Source organism: Jaculus jaculus, chromosome 4, assembly GCF_020740685.1.
Source record: "Jaculus jaculus isolate mJacJac1 chromosome 4, mJacJac1.mat.Y.cur, whole genome shotgun sequence".
NCBI lineage: Eukaryota > Metazoa > Chordata > Mammalia > Rodentia > Dipodidae > Jaculus > Jaculus jaculus.
In genome coordinates, this window is record NC_059105.1 from 167,089,979 (window position 1) to 167,106,838 (window position 16,860).

The following is a 16,860-nucleotide window of genomic DNA, read 5'->3' on the forward strand; positions in this document are numbered from 1 at the left end:
TTTTATTTATTGTCACATAAAAAATAAAATTATTTGACTCAAAATACCATTTATCTCACTATTTTTGTAGGTCAGAAATTTTGGAGCTACTCAACTGATTAATATAAGCCATTCTCCAGTAGGCTTCAGGGGAAGAAGATGCATCAGGGCCTGTCGGTGGAGTCAAAGGGTACTAGCTCACATCTTGGTGGGTCAAGAAGCAGAGAGAGGAAGATCCTGTTGCTTAGCTGACTGTCCGGCTTCTCTTTTTACGCAGCTTAGGACCCCAGCCAATGGGGTGGTGTTACAACTACTCAGAGCAGTCTTCTCCAACTCCAGTTAATCCTCTGTGGAGAAACCTTCACAGATACATGCAAAAGTGTGTCTCATTAGTGTTGTAGGTACTTACTAACATAATCAAATTGAAAATAGGCATCACAACTGCTAAGGTGGCAGCTCTTATGGCCATTAACTCCTGTTTTAGGCTCTTTTTTTTTTTTTTAACAAACTGTTGGAAGGAAGTGATACTTTCTGTCTATAATGACTTCCCTACAGATCTGTTTGTCCACTGACTTTGTGTTTCCCAGATGGGCCAGTGGGGCAGGGGTGAGGTCTTGAGAAGAAAGAAAGGAGAGCGGTTAAAATGACTGTGTTTGTATGTATTAAATGAGATAGCACAAGGAAGTTGAGAAAACTAGGACGGCCTCTGGTCTCAGGGAATCTATGGAATGCTAAAGCATGAATTCTGAAAAGATCTGATTTCTGTAAGATTTCAAGCCTGAAATTGAAGACCTCATAAATTAGGATGAGAACTTGGGCATGTAGTAACAACATTTGTAATTAGTTCCTATAGTATTTTAGTTCTTGTAAATCATTATATCAGTAAATTTTTGATTTATGAAAATTATAGATGTTCAGAAAATTCAACATTTTTTACTATTAAGAGCAATTATACTGTTGTTACTAATCTGTAGAAGCCAAACTATGAATTGTTCCGGGTTTTTTGTTTGTTTTAGGATTTATATAGATCAGTGTGTCAAATCAACCATTTTTGTATTATCCAAGTAATTATTGCTTGATGGTAAGGATAACCTTAAATAGCACTCCTGCCTTGATAAATGATTAATTATACACTTTTTAATTTTACCTCAACTGTATAGACAGCCTGGAGCGATAAAAATAGAACGTCGCAGTGTTCTAATATAACACACGCCTAGAAAATATTTGGCTTTCAGTTCTAGTGCTTCTAATGAATAGCTGCAGAGTCCTGGGGGCCTTCAAATAATCTCCATATCTAAATTCTTCATTACGAAGCTGCTTTAGAGGCCCCCAAACATGCCAGGATTTCAACTTTTGAGCTTAATTATCAAAGCTAAGGCAATAATTATGCTATATGGCTATTGGTTATCTTAGTCCTTTCTTGGAAAGACAACTGAGAAAGTACAAACTGTGTTCAGAGCTGAAGTATTGCCTTAGATTGCTCCTTGCGAGATCACAGTATTGGGATGTTTCACATTGGAAGCGCTTTCCATTGCAGCTTTACTTCCTAGTGTTTATTTCTTTGTAAGTTGACTCATAGGATTTCTGTGGTGGTTGTGTGAAAAATGTTAAACATTTCAGTGCCTCACATGTTAAATTTCTGAATATTTAATCTTACAAAGCAGATATTGACTAATGGGAGACAATAGGTTATGATTGTGCCCATAGAGCAACGAACTAATTTAAACAATGCAACATGAAAGCCCAACTTAATTAAAATTGTAATTATTGGAAGTTTATGGGGATTATTTTTTTTGGAAAATGTGGACAAACTAACCACAAATTAAGCAAAATAAAAACTTTCTAACATGCATCCATACCACTGTATTTTATTAGTCTGTTTTGATCCTTTTTTTCTTCTTTTTTAGTGAGTCTGATTGTATTTCATCTCAGAGAAGTTTGATTCAGAATTTAAGAATAATGAACTGGCATGCAAGACATTGAGATAATATAAGCAGGGAGAAATGTGATACTCAGCTTGAAAATAAAACATTTTTGAACTATAGAATTAATATAATAGAAATTAGTAGAAACATATAGAATCTCATAAAAATATAAATTAATATAGAAAAAATAAAGAAAGAAAAGAAAAAAAATCACAAGATACAATCTGATTTGTTGTCAATAGAGAATTTTTTTTATTGACAACTTCCATAATTATAGATAAGGATAATGTCTTCCCCTTCCCACTTCCCTCTTCACAATTCCATCCACCACATCCCCTCCCCCTCTCAATCAGACTCTCTTTTTATTCTGATGTCATCATCTTTTCCCTATTATGATAGTCTTTTGCAGGTAGTGCCAGACACTGTGAGATAATGGATATCCAGGTCATTTTGTACCTGGAACTTGCATTGTAAGCATTCCTACCCTTCCTTTGGCTCTTACATCCTTTCTACCACCTTGTCCACAATGGACCCTGAACATTGGAAGGAATGATAGAGATGTTTAAGTACTGAGCACTCCTCTGTCACTTCTGCCTTTTTGAGTCTTCCCAGAGGTCACTGTCATCTGAAAAGAGAAGTTTTTCTAACCAAAAGTGACAGTAGCATTAATATATGGATATGAGCATTAAGAGAAGTGCTTACCGGGCAGTTTGGTGAGCATAATATGTGCATTTAGCCAGACACCAGCAGGTGTTACACCCCTAGGGCTCATGACTTCCCCCCGTCATAGATTTTTCAGTATCAGGCCTGTATTTCCTCCCATAGAGTGGGCTTCCAGTCCAGTTAGAGAGTGTTTGGCTTCCCCATGACAGACATGCCACTTGTGGCAGACAGCTTCAGGTTACTGAGATGAACTTCCAGGCCAGGCACAGTTATGAAGAAGGGATATTTATTGAAACTTACAGATCCAGGGGAAGTTCTATAATGGCAGAAGAAGCTGTCCTTCTCTCACAGGACAAAGGAGAGAGAGAGAGAGAGACAGAGAGAGAGAGAATCTCAAGAACAACAACAACAAATACCCCCAAGCCAGGCCACGTCACGCCATGCCACACAGCACACTTCAGGAACTCCATGCAGAACTCAGACACTTGGCATATCTTTAGACTGGAATTTCAAATCTCCCACCACAATAAAGAATTTTATAAACACTTTGTCCTGAAGTTTGTATTTTTGATCTCCATGATGTCACCATATAATTATTTGACTTTTAAAATGTGATCTGTGAGCAACTTTATTACACTGGCATCTCACATGTGAAACTAAGATCATCAGAAAGCAAAGCTGAACTTAAATGCTGTATTTTCAGTTTTAACTTTCAGCAGAATGACCTCCAAAACTATTGCACACTAATATTGATGGACATCATTTCTAACTGATGTTTTTCTCAGTAGTACTTTGTTATTTAAAACAAATACAAGGAGTGTGTCCCATTTTATGAGATGCTTTATTTCTGATATTTTTCACTAATTTGCTTTATATTCTGATAAATGACACATTCATTCAAAAATTGCTGTCTGTCTAGAGTTTAATAATCAAAAAATAATCATCGATACTCTGTATTTTCAAGTAATACATGGCATTGAAGGAGGGGCAGGTAGTTATAAGACATTTTCAACATTCAACAGTAATTGCTGTTGAAGCAAGTTACTATTGGGAGACAAAGATCTATGTGGAAGGGGCTGGTGAAGGAGGTTTCTGACAGGAAAAAGCAGTACTATCATGGTTAGAGAAAGAAGAGTGAAAAGTATTATAGTATAGGGTAAGAGATATGCCTAAAAATCATGGAGATTAAAAAAAGGTGTCTGGGATGGAGACATGACTTAGTGGTTAAGGCACTTGCCTGCAAAGCCAAAGGACCTAGGTTTGATTCCCCAGGACCCATGTAAGCCAGATGCACAAGGTGGCACATGCATCTGGCCTTCATTTGCCATGGCAGGAGACCTGGCACAAGTATTCTCTTTCTTTCTCTATCTATGTATCTGCCTCTTCCTCTGTCTGTCCCTCTCTCAAATAAATAAATAAAATATTTTTTAAAAGTGTCTTTTTTTTTTTTTTTTTGCTATGACCATCACCAGTTCTGTAAGGCTGACAGTTCAGTCTGACTGGTAAAGGTGTGTGCAGTGTACTTGTGACAGATGAAGTTGTATAAGAAAAGTGGGACATGCATGGATTATGGTGAATCCTTTGTAAGATAGAGGTCTTTATTAAATTCTCCTTTGTAGCCTTTCCAGACAAATTTTAAGGACAAATGTTAAAGAATGGTTATTTTAAATGTAAATAAAAATTCAAAAATGTTCATATCTTTATAAGCAAAGGACAGATCACTGGGTTCACACCCAGTGTGCCTGAGGAAGAGGGATGGCTGACCTTTCGTAGTAGTCCTTACATAAACGTTGTGAGAGTCGCAGTTGTGAATTTGATTCATTTTGTGAAGCTTATGGTTGCTTTGCAATGTACATAGTAATAATCACCTCAACGTTTGTTTTAATTCAGCCAAGATTATTTATCTTACCTGAAATGACAGATACTTCTGTTGGGATATTATTACGATTATCATTATAATTTATCAATATAAATCATGTGAACCCAGGGCCTTGGCTTTGACATAAGATTTAAGCCACATTAAATAGACAGGCATTAAGTGCTTCACAAAATGGGATGTTGCATATGCTTAAAGGGACTTTTCAAACTTTGCTAAACCTATTCAAGAACAGAAAGCACATTGGACTTTTATGTACATATGTGTGTATAAACATGTATATATGTATGTGTTTGTGTATATACATCGTATGTGCATATATATTTATATACATACATCTTTGCATGTTTGTTTGAAATGTACTCCAAATCAGAACAGAACTGGCATTTGATACAGGAAATTTTATCAGCCTTGTATGATGAGTTTGGTGTTTTGCAAAATTATGATAGTGACATCTCTGTAATCAAGGAAATACCCCAATTTCAGGTGGTTGTGTAAAGAACACACCTTACAAACTATCCGTTGGTATATAAGGTTAGCTTTACTAGAAAGACAGTTATTTAAAGCCCTCTAAACATGGGACTGACTCTCTTTGCTGGGTGAGTTGTGGCATCGTTCTGGTATAACTTCAAATTCTTTGAATTTCTGCATGTTTCCTTTCCATTATATTAACTCCACCAATACCACAAAAAAACTCAGAATGTAATAACTAGATAAATATCATAGTCTACTTTTGAGAACATGTTTGAAGTACACTTTTTAAGATATGTAGAGGAAGCTACCTCAGCGGGGCAGGGAAAGATCTTGCTTTGCAAGTGTGAGGACTTAAGTTCAGATCGTAGCAGTCCCATGAATGCCGGGTCAGTGTGGTGACTGAGCTGTAGTCCCACGCCCTGGGTGGTGGAGGCAGCATATTCTTGGTGTCGAAAGCCAGAGTAGCCTGGCCAGGGAGCCTGGAAGTCAGTGAGAGACACGTCCTCAGGAATTGGGTGGGGTGAGATTGAGAGTGGATGCTGACATAATCCTCATGCTTCTGCATGCACGCTTGCATACACACACATGCACACACACACACACACACATGTTCACAGCACATACACATGCACAAATAAATTGGGTTGGCAAGTATGAGCAAGAGGTAAGAGAAATGATTTTTTTATCTTCATAAAACATGTTAACTACAAAGACTGTTCTTATAATTTCAAATAGCCTAATTCATACACAGTGATTTACATGCTATGTCACGTTACAGCATATGTTACATATAGAATATATCATGTAATATGTCTTATATGTAGTGTTATTTATGACATGCATATAAATAAAAATAAATTTTAAGGATCCCTGAACTGTTAAGTAGTAAGCTTGCCATATTTTTAGGTGAAGGTAAGTTATCAGAATTTTATCCTAATTCTTTTGAATACAGACTGGTACCAATGGATCAATGACTGCTGAGAATTTGATGCATCTAAATTTGATGTGTTTATTCATTTTGAGAGCAAGGCACTGATGTTACAATATTAACTGCATTTTAGAACAATTTTTAGATGCAGTAAATGAATTTTAAATGTTTTTCTTTATAGTTACTTGTGGGACTAAATGTTTCCAACAGATACATAATGAACTCATTTCTGTCATCCAACTGTTCAAGGTTTTAGGTTTGAGTGCAGAATAATTATTGGCATTAATCTGACACATGAAGGTAGTCTTTAATGAGGAAAATTCTCATAACAACTCTGGTCAGTATTTATTGCAACTTATCTAGAACTGTGTGACAGTCCCACCTCATATTTATTATAGATATGAAAGGTCTTCAATTGTAAATCATAATTTTCTTAAGAAGTGAAAATAAAGTGCAGAGAAAACTTTTACCTAAGCTATTGGTCACACACTTACCACTGAGTGGGATGATGCTTTGGTGGGAAATTGTAAACAACTGCATCCTTTCCTCTAAAATCTGTAGTTCACATTCTGGTTGATTCTCAAGTGTTTCAGATGCTAATGGTCTCTGCCTCCCAACTCACTGAGGAATGACACATATTCATGTTACCTTACCTGTCTTTACATGGGCTTGGAGATATGAATTCAGTCTTTATGGTTGACTGGCAAGAATTTTACTCACCAAGTCATCTCCCCAGTTTTTGTTTTATTTTAAGAAAATAAAACATGATCAGTGCACACAGTATCAGTAGACAAATTTCTTTGGAAATTAATTTTGTACTTTTTATATGGCTTTTTACTTAATGAAAAAGAAAAGAATAATGTAGTTTTAAAAAAATGTTTATTTTTATTTATGTGGGAGTGGCAGACAGAGAAAGAGGGAGAGAGGGAAAGGGGGAGAGAGCGAGAGAGAGAGAGAGAGAGAGAGAGAGAGAGAGAGAGGGAGGGAGGGAGAGAATGGGCGCCCCAGGGCCTCCAGCAACTGCAGATGCACTCCAGATGCATATGACACCTTTTGCATCTGGCTTACGTGGGTCTTGGGGAATTCAGCCTTGAACAGGGGTCCTTAGGCTTCATAGGCAAGTCCTTAACTGATAAGCCATCTCTCCAGCCCGAGTTACGTAGTTTTACTTATGGAACTTATATATGGGGCTGGGGAGATGGTTCAGTGGTTCAAGACATTTGCTTGTAAACTGCCAGATTGGGTTTGATTCCTTAGTTCCCTTGTAAAGCCAGATACATAAAGTGGCACATGTGTCTACAGTTTGTAGTGGCAGCTCTCTTCCTGCAAATGAATAATCAAAAAATTATACATGCATAAAATTATATAGACAAAAGAAAATCACTTAGCTTTCTAAGTATTATACATAATGACTATGCAATACATATTTATGTTTCTGTACATAAATAGAATCATATGCTACCCATTTTGTAGTCTATTGGAATGAAAAGAAAATTGAAGGGGCATGTGCAGTATGACTAACTTTATTAATGAGCTCTATAACTTCTTAGAGGATGGTGTACATTGGGTCTCACAGTGTTTTCTGTGGTCCTGTTTATGGTACAAGGATGCTTCATTCAGTCTGACATCTAAGGGAAGAAGGCCAGGGGCGAATTGTTACCTTTCTCCTCTGTGTCATAGTGAAAACCTTGCGGGCAGAGGTTGCTGTTTAAAGTGCCTTTCCTTCTCCACAGCCATACCATTTCTCTTCCGCAGAAGCCCTTGAGACAACCCATGCAGAGCAGCAGTAGGAGTTGTGGATGCTACACCCACTGTGGGTGAGGCCCCATTGCAGGTTCTTTACAAGTGTAGTTTCATTTCATTCCAACACGTGTGTTAATGTATTCTGATACAGCAGATTTACAATTCAAGATGAAATTATTGTCACTGTGAGACTTTATAGCTGAGAATTAATATTGTTCAGGTTTAAGGCAAGGAAAAGGGATAGATAGCATTTCTAGAAAGATGTAGCTCCAAACTTGGAAAAGTAGTATTTCTGGAAATAGAATTTAGTGAAAACTATTACTAACTGCACATGTGCATCTACTGCATCCTCCTTTTGTGTGAAAACCCGAAGTATCTGAGAGCTGGCTGTTACTTTCAGCACTTCTGATTAGTGATTCTTGTCTCCTTTCTACTTCACCCACTTTTTTTTTGTTTGTTTTTGATGAGCTGAAAACATTAAGTATGCATCTGTTTAGTGAAGATTTCTTGGATATTTTATTTGTGGGAACTAAACAACGGTAAATTCTTCTTACTTGGCGTGACTGGATCATATGTAATTTTGTTTGCATTAAAAGATAACTTTCCTTTTCTGTGGGGGCCGGGTGTACGGTATGTGTAGTGTGTGATATGCATGTGTGTGTGCAGATGCATGTGCTCCACGCACATGCACGTGGAGGCTGGAGGAGAGGAATGAGTGCTTTCTCTTACCACTTGCAAGTGTTCTGAGGTAGGTACTGTCTCAGCCTGGAGCTGCTGTCAGTCGGTGAGCTGCAGCGATTCTCTGCTGTGCACAGCCCTCCCCTCTGGGGCCTTGAGGGTTACAGATGTATGTGCTTGTCACCAGCTTTTTTGCTTTGTTTTGTCAAGGTAGGGTTTCACTCTAGTCCAGGCTGACCTGGAATTCACTAGGTAGTCTCAGGGTGGCCTTGAACTCACAGTGCTCCTCCTATCTCTGCTGGGATTAAAGGCTTGCGCCACCACGCCCATCACCACCAGCTTTTTACGTGGGAGTACACTTTTGCCTCCAGCCCAAGAGGTCATAATGTACTTGTTCTTATCCACTGAGCCTTCTCCCCACCCCATCATATTAGTTTTTAAGCCAAAAACAAGGCCTTTAAGATCAAACCAAAGACATTTGAGAAAGGAAGCAGTTTAAGGAAATATTTGGTTATGTTGGAAATACACAAAAGTATTTCTGTTTTTTTTTTTTTTTTTTTTTTTAAGGTAGGGTTTCACTGTAGCCCAGGCTGACCTCGAATTCACTTGGCAGTCTCAGGGTAGCCTCCAACTCATGGTAATCCTCCTACCTCTGCCTCCCAAGTGCTGGGATTAAAGGTGTGTGCCACCACACCTGGCTTCTCTTTTTTTTTTAATTTCCGAAAATACACTGGGTACTTTACTTTCAGATGTGTGCAAATGAATATTTTAAAACTATTTTCTTTTTAAAAACTCCATTGGAAAGTCTTTTGTTGAACTTGGCAGACCAGCAGCTTTGTTGTAGATGAATGAAGCCATTGGAAATTTTCTGTATTTACAGATGTTAGCCTGTTTTCATAAAATGTAAGCACAGTGTTTGAGATTGCTTTTTGTTATTGGTGGCACACAGTGCACTATGATAGGGGTTAACAAGGACTATAGTATTTGAATGTAAGCTGCCCTGTATAGCCTCATGTGTTTGTGCTTAAGCCTCCCATATAGTCTCCAGTTGGTGGAGCCTTTGGGAGTTGGAGCCTTGCTAGAGGGAGGTGTGTTGCTAGGGGTGGACCTTGGGTCTGATTTGTGTCGTCTACTGAATATTCAGAGCCAACAAACTCTTGCTGTTGTTTCTGCTGGGCATGTGTGATTTGATTTGGCCGCCATGATTTTTCTTTGTCCTAATGCAACTTTCCCTTGATTAGATCACCCCTTCCACAAGTTGCTTCTGGCCTGGTGTTTTGTCTGAGTAATGAGAATGTAACTGCTATAGGGACTTTCAATTAAGCTAATGAGATGGCTGGTATAGGTTCCTTTTCTCTCAGTTCCTTTGTACATCTAATTCCTGTATCACCCTTAAATGATTTTTTTTTTTTTGCCTTTCTTTATCTTCATAATAGTTGAATGGTTTGGTCTTAATCTATTGTAGTCTACCTTTGCAAAGATTATCAACTGAGTATCAGAGGTACTGTCTTCTTGGTTGGGAGAAGGAAGCAGAGAGAAAAGTTGCTGTGTCATCTACTAGAAGAATAAAATTTCTGAGAAAGGACAACTTAATTTTCAGACTCCGTGCAGGATCATTGTAGCTACATTCTCTCAGGAAATGAGGGTGATCTTCCACTTCCACAATTACAAACAAGGTCACTGAGTATCTGAACATTATTCCAGAGTTGAAAAGTTATGACATTGTGTAAAGAAATTTAGTTTGCTCATATGAAATTCATAGTCATTTGGACTCTTTTGGTCCTAACCTGGAAGTAATTTTTGTATTTCTTTTTAATCATCTTGTCAACATACTATAAGCCTAAACGTAAAAAAGTATATAGTGCTTCACTAATCTAAATTTCCTAATGAAGTTGACTATTGGCCACAATTTTTTTGGAATGCAAAAATTTTCAAAATAATTCTCATAAAGAATATGTTTAAATTCAATTCAGTTTATTATATGTGCCTTCTTTTCTCTTCATTCTTCATAGAATGACACTAGAATTATCTGGTTCTGTTTTCTCCTAAGCTTCAGCTCATCTTATAAGAGGAGCTATTATTAATCATGATGATAGGAACCAGACGTTCAATTTTTTTCTTGTGTGTATAGGTGTGGATGTACGTGTGGACATGTGCTTTATACACAAGTATGTGCACGCGTGTGTGGAGGTCAGATGACAAGTTTGGGTGCTACTCTTCCAGAGTAGCATTCATCTATCTCCCTCCTCAGGGCTGGGATGATAAGTAGATGCCACCACACCAATTTTTTTATGTGGAAATTAAAATCAGGTCCTCATGTTTGTGAGGCAAGCACTTTTCCTACTGAGATATCTCCCCAGCTCCAAGGGCTAGATATACAATTTGAAAATTAAACTTTGGAATTGGACACCACTAATCATTTATTAAATGTGCCATTCAATAGTGGACAATTAATTTAATGTTTTTATTTATTTGAGAGAGAGAGGCAAAGGGAGAGAGAGGTGGGGAAGAGAGGGCCTCCCACTATCTTTAACTCCAGATGCTTGTACCCCCTTGTACATCTGGCTTATGTGGGTCCTGGGGAATCGAACCTGGGTCCTTGGGCTTTGCCTTTACTGCTAAGCCATCATCTCTAGTCCATGAATTTAGTTTTTATTAACTTTAGTTTCAGTCTTGGTAAAATAAAGATAGTACCGTATGTTCTTTCATAAGGCATAGCTTGTGTCATAAAGGAGGGCTGATGACTATTGTATGTCTTTGCAAAGTTTAGGTGCTATGTGCATATATATGTATATGTATATTTCAAGTACATTGATGACTTCTGCAAGAGTAATATGAAATCCTGTTGAATACAGGTTGTACATTTTGTCATAGTAAAGATTGAATTTAGGGCCTTGCACTTATTAATTAAATGATATACCACTAAGTATCATTTTCAGCCCCTTTATTACTTTTTATTTTGACATAGTGTCTCATTAGGAATCATCCAAGATGGCCTTGAACTCACATTGTAGCCCAGGCTAGTCTTGAACTTAGATTCTTCTTGTGTCAGCCTAGACAGCACTTGGTAGTACAGTCCTGCATCATGTCTGTCTAAGATTGTACTCTTAATTTCATGAAGATACTTTTACTTTACTATTTGAGTTACCTGCCTTTCTCATTGTGCACCATGTGAACACTGTCATCTATGAAAGTATGTGGTCATCTACTTCATGATAGCCAACCCATCATTTCATCTAGTGAAGTTGTTTGTTTTTTGTTTTTCTTTTTGCTTTTCAAGGTAAGAAATTACTCTGTAACTGCAGGGTGTCCTCAAATTCACCAAGATCCTCCTAAATCAGCCTTTTCAGTGCTTAGATTAAAGTGGTAAACCACCACATCAGGCTTAATAGAGTTTTAAAACTATATTTATTTCTTTATTTGCAAAGACAGAGAAAGAATGAAAGTGGGGGGTGGGTGAAGGAAGGATGGGCAGAGCCTCCTGCCACTGCAAACACCAGGCACATGCTCTGATTTGTGCATTTGGCTTTATGTGGGTACCAGGGAATCGAACGAAGGCTGTCAGGCATTGCAAACAAAAGCCTTTAACTGCTGAACCATTTCCCCAGCCCCTTAATAGAGTTTTTGAATTGGGTGATTATTTATATGAAAAATATGCTCAGAAATTGTCACTGTTACTGTGAAGATCTGGACATTTTGTGCCTGTTAGTTTACTGTTGCTGCTGCTGCCCAAAGCTGGAGAAGTAAACTCTTCCTACTGTGTGTTTTAAAGTAAAAATGAACATTTTCCAGAAATGAATTCCTTATGTTTCTGTCTATCTATTTTCTAAAGTATATATTAAAATATATCTCTGTCTTGTTTGAATTTTCTTTCTTTGTGATCAAGGTTAAACTCAAACTTCTTAGTGTGGCTGTATTGGCATCAGGTATGTAATCACAATTTACTTCCATGTCTGGTGCCCTAGACTTCCTGCATCCCAAATTTTTGCCATTTCTCCGTATGCTTTCAGGAATGCTTCTTCTGCCTGACCATCATTGAAACCTCATTCTCTCCTCTTACTGTCTAGTGAAAAGCTATTGAATGTTTGAATCATAGTTCCAATATTCCTTTCTCAACTAACTCTTTATCTTGTTGTCCTCAGAAAGCTACACCATTCCATTAAGTTTCTGGTGTGCAGTCTTTGAGAATAAGACTCATTATTTTGAAGATTTTTTAAAAAAGTTTTATTTATTTATTTGAGAGAGAGAGTCAGATTTAAAAAAAAAAAATTGGGGTATATCTACTTCTCCCAGCAGAGCGTAAGCATGAGCCTTATTCTCTTGTTCTCTCTGCTGTGTTGTACATATCCTTGTTGGCATATACAAGCCTTTTAATAAATGTGTATTGAATGAATGACTGAACGATTTAGTTCGGGCATCATTCAATACTTTGTCAATCCAGAAAACCTGAAGAAAAACAGTGAAGATTTTAAAATGTTTTCATCATTATTCTAATTGGCAAGTTAACGTGTGTGTGTGTGTGTGTGTGTGTGTGTGTGTATGGTATACAAGGCAATGTTTTGATAAAAGTATAGATTTTGAAATGATTAATCAACAAGCTTGTCATATCATATTTTGTTTTGTGTGGTGAGAACATTTAAAATCTCCTTGCTTTTCCATTTTGAAGTGTAATTTTATATATATATATATATATGCACTTACACACACACACTTATATATGTATATATGTATGTATATGTTGTATAATAGATCTGTATAATTGAACTGCTCTTATCTAAGTGAAACCTTGTTTCCTTGACCAACATCTTGTTTCTTAATCCCCACTTCAGCTCCTATTTATCACAATTCAAAACACAACTTTTGAAAAGTAGTGGCCATTGCACACATTGCTTATTAAATTTAGATAAGGGACAACTTTTAAGTACCTTGTTAATAAAAATTTAAATATGACATACTGCTAACTGCACGTTCCACATAGAGTGAGAGGCTCGTAGCCAAACTAGCGTTCAGAGCGACCTAGGCCAGCTCTGTGTCAGCACGTGCTTAGCAAAATGTGATGCATGAGCAGTTTTGATGCCAAAAACAGTTAGTGTTACCTGTAGATTGAAATCCACATTTATTGAGTACTCCAACATAATTCTTCTAGTGTATTCTTTAAAAACATAGAGTGATGCCCAGTGTGGTGGCGCACGCCTTTAATCCCAGCACTGGGAGGCAGAGGTAGGATCGCTGTGAATTCAAGGCCACCCTGACTACAGAGTGAATTCCAGGTCAGCCTGGACTACAGTGAAACTCTACCTCGAAAAATTAAAACAAAAACAAAAGAATACAGAGCGAATCTGATGTGAAGTTTTCAGACATTTGGAAGCTTTCTTTGTACAGTGATTCACCAAATCCCATAATGTCACACCCTTGGCTGTCTCTGTCATTCCTGATATATTGTGATTCTTGTCTTGCACCCTGTCTTAGACTGTTACAGTATTCTGAGTCATTCTGTGTCACACTCTTGACCATGTAATCTGACAGTTGCAGATTTGAATGAAACTGTCATCTACTTTATCTCGACACTATTATTTTGTGTGCATATTTCAAGCTTAATCTTCATTTCATTCCCATAACACATAGTTAGCTCATGTTGACCTCATTGAAGATACTGTCTCTTCCTGTGCTAGGATATAGTAACAGACGATTGAGATACTATCTAATAATGATGTCAGAGAAGCAATTAGTAATCTCTAGTAAGGGGGAGAGAAAAGAAATTTAGTTGAATGTGTAAAATTGTTGAATTTTACATTTGCATAATGTAATACTTTAGAGATAGTGAACATGTAGTAAATTTTTATAAATTATTAAATTTTATATTTTACACATATTACAGACATAGAAGCAAATATTGATAGTATACTTTTTAGACAAACTGTAACTCAAATTTTTTTTTTTTTTGGTTTTTTGAGGTAGGGTCTCACTCTAGCCCAGGCTGACCTGGAATTCACTATGGAGTCTCAGGGTGGCCTCGAACTCACGGCAATCCTCCTACCTCTGCCTCCCAAGTGCTGGGATTAAAGGCGTGCGCCACCACGCCCGGCTTCAAATTTTAATATTTTCAGTATTTCTATTGAATATAAAATTATAATGTTGATTATTAAAGTATCAGTTGAAACAATGTAATTTTATTCATTTATAGAAAAAATGTTTCAGGATATTACACCTTTAGTTTTATAATAAAATTTAATGAAAATAGGATTTTTATTGCACAGAATATTTAAAAAAAATATTTTATTTTTATTTGAGAGAGAGAGAATGGGCATGCCAGGGCTTCTAGCCACTGCAAACAAACTGCAGATGCATGCACTACTATGTGCATCTGGCTTATGTGGGTATTGGGGAATCAAACCTGGGTCCTTAGGCTCTACAGGCAAGCACTCTAACCATTAAGCAATCTTTCTAGCCCATACAGAATATATTTAAAAATATTGAAATGAGTTATTCCATTCAACAATGAATAATTATTGCTTTTGTTGCTGATTTTCTTGAATAATTACTAATCTACTGAATAAATACATGTCATATACTCATCAGCTTGACTGATTGTTTCCCATGTATTTATATATAGCTTCTCTTACTATCACAAACTGTGTATGGCTAAGTTAGCTTTTATCTTGCTTTGTTTTTACTCCAGTAGTGCTCCATAGTGGTATTATTGAATTAAGTAGTAAGTTTTGCTTTGATCCTTGACTGCCTTCAGAATTTTAGGTATATTTTATTTGCCTAGTTCTTAACAAATGCATTTTGGATTACTATTTGTGAGATAAACAATGTTAGAGCATATATAGATTTTCCCTGTAGGTCTTTGACATGTTATTTTCATCATTTATACAAAGTTTTGAGATGGGAGCTATCACCCTGAAAATTGTTTTAAGTACCTGTGACTATGAATTTTTAATTTGTTACTATGTTAGATAGTGAGAGTATCTGTGTGAAACTTCAATTTTTAAATAATTAAGTTTTCTATAACTGAGTTAATTAGTTTATCACATTTTTACTGATTTGGGCTACTTAGAATTCTGTGTTCTAAAACCACAGACAGTAAATATTATGAAATAGATTCGTTCACTTAAAATAACACTCAAAGCAAGCCTTAAACGAATAGTCACACGGAGGTACAGTTACATATATTTGGTTTTGTTTTGAGTTTCCACTAATCATCACTTACTGATTCCTGCTTAAATCTCTTCACCCAGCATATTTTGACTTTTATAGTTCAACTGGGACTTAGAAGATTTTATCTTCAGGTATCCTTGCAAGGTGATTTATATTTTGAGCTGCTAGGTACATCTCAGTTTTGAAAGTCTTATTTACCTAGTTAAAATCCTTGATTTTGGAGCCTCTTGTGATTATAAATGAACATCAGAAAATTGTGCTACTTTTTAAAAGTATTTTATTTATTTGACACAGGGAGAGAAGCAGATAGAGGGAGAGAGAGAGAAAAAAAAAATCCAGGCATGCCAGGGCCTCTAGCCACTGCAAATGAACTTCAGACGCATGTTCCCCTGACTTCTGTGGTTGCTAGAGAAGCTTTCCAGGTGAGGACAATTGGGTGTCACTCCTTGTCTTCCATCTTGTTAGAGGAAGCCTCTCTCTTCCTTGGTGTCTACCAGACAAGCTGGCCTCTGAGCTTCTGGGGGATTCCTCTGTCTTTACCTCCCATTTCACAACAGGAGTGTTGGGATTACAGATGCGTGAACTTAACAGATCTGCTTTTATGTGGATGCTGGGGATCCAAACTCAGCTCCATTGAGCCATCTTCCAGGCCTCATGGTAGTTTTCATTTCATTTCTCAAATGATTAGTGATATTGAACGTATTTCCAGGTGTCTATTTGCTGTGTGTCTAACTGCCCTGGAGAAATGTCTATCCAGTCCCTTGTCCGTTTGTACACTTACTAGTACTAATGACATAAACTAGTACTTACTAGTACTAATGACATAAAATTGTACATTCATGTTAGATTTCAATTCATAAGGTTGAAATCAAGATATATCCTCAAATATTTGTCACTTTTATGATGAAATCTTTCAGAATTATTTCTTCTAGATTTTTGAAGCTTATAGTTCAATATTGTTACCTATAACTACCTTTCTGTGCGGTAGCACATGGAAATTCTTGCTTTTGTTAAATATCCATTTTGTTTTTAAAATATTTTTTGTTCATTTTAATTTAATTTATTTATTTGAGAGTGACAGAGAGAGAGAGGGAGAGAAAGAGACAGAGAGAGAATGGGGCACGCCAGGGCTTCCAGCCACTGTAAAGGAACTCCAGACACGTGTGCCCCCTTGTGCATCTGGCTAATGTGGGTCCTGGGGAATAGAGCCTCGAACTGGCAAACGCTTAACTGCTAAGCCATCTCTCCAGCCCCCATTTTGTTTTTAAACAAATACTTTCTTGTGGCAAATTCTCACTCTAGCCTAGGTTGACTTGGAACTTACTCTGTACTCTAGGTCGACCTTGAACTCATGGAAAAACTCCTGTTCTATTGATTTGTGAGTGAAAGGAAGGGGTAGATAAAGAGAATAAATGGACAGTAGCTCCTGTAAA

General features: G+C 37.0%; 1 protein-coding gene across 5 annotated transcripts in view; it reads left to right on the top strand.

The window, feature by feature from the left end:
• The window catches only part of Zbtb20 (zinc finger and BTB domain containing 20), a 770,503-nt gene that overhangs the window by 47,804 nt on the left and 705,839 nt on the right, over positions 1-16,860 (top strand). The window contains exon 1 of one of the 5 annotated variants that reach the window (XM_045146704.1): positions 15,755-15,849. The exons of the other annotated variants lie outside the window; for them this stretch is intronic. The gene's annotated coding sequence lies outside the window, so the exon portion shown is untranslated. Of the gene's footprint in view, positions 1-15,754; positions 15,850-16,860 lie in introns of those variants that run through there. 5 annotated transcript variants of the gene reach the window in all.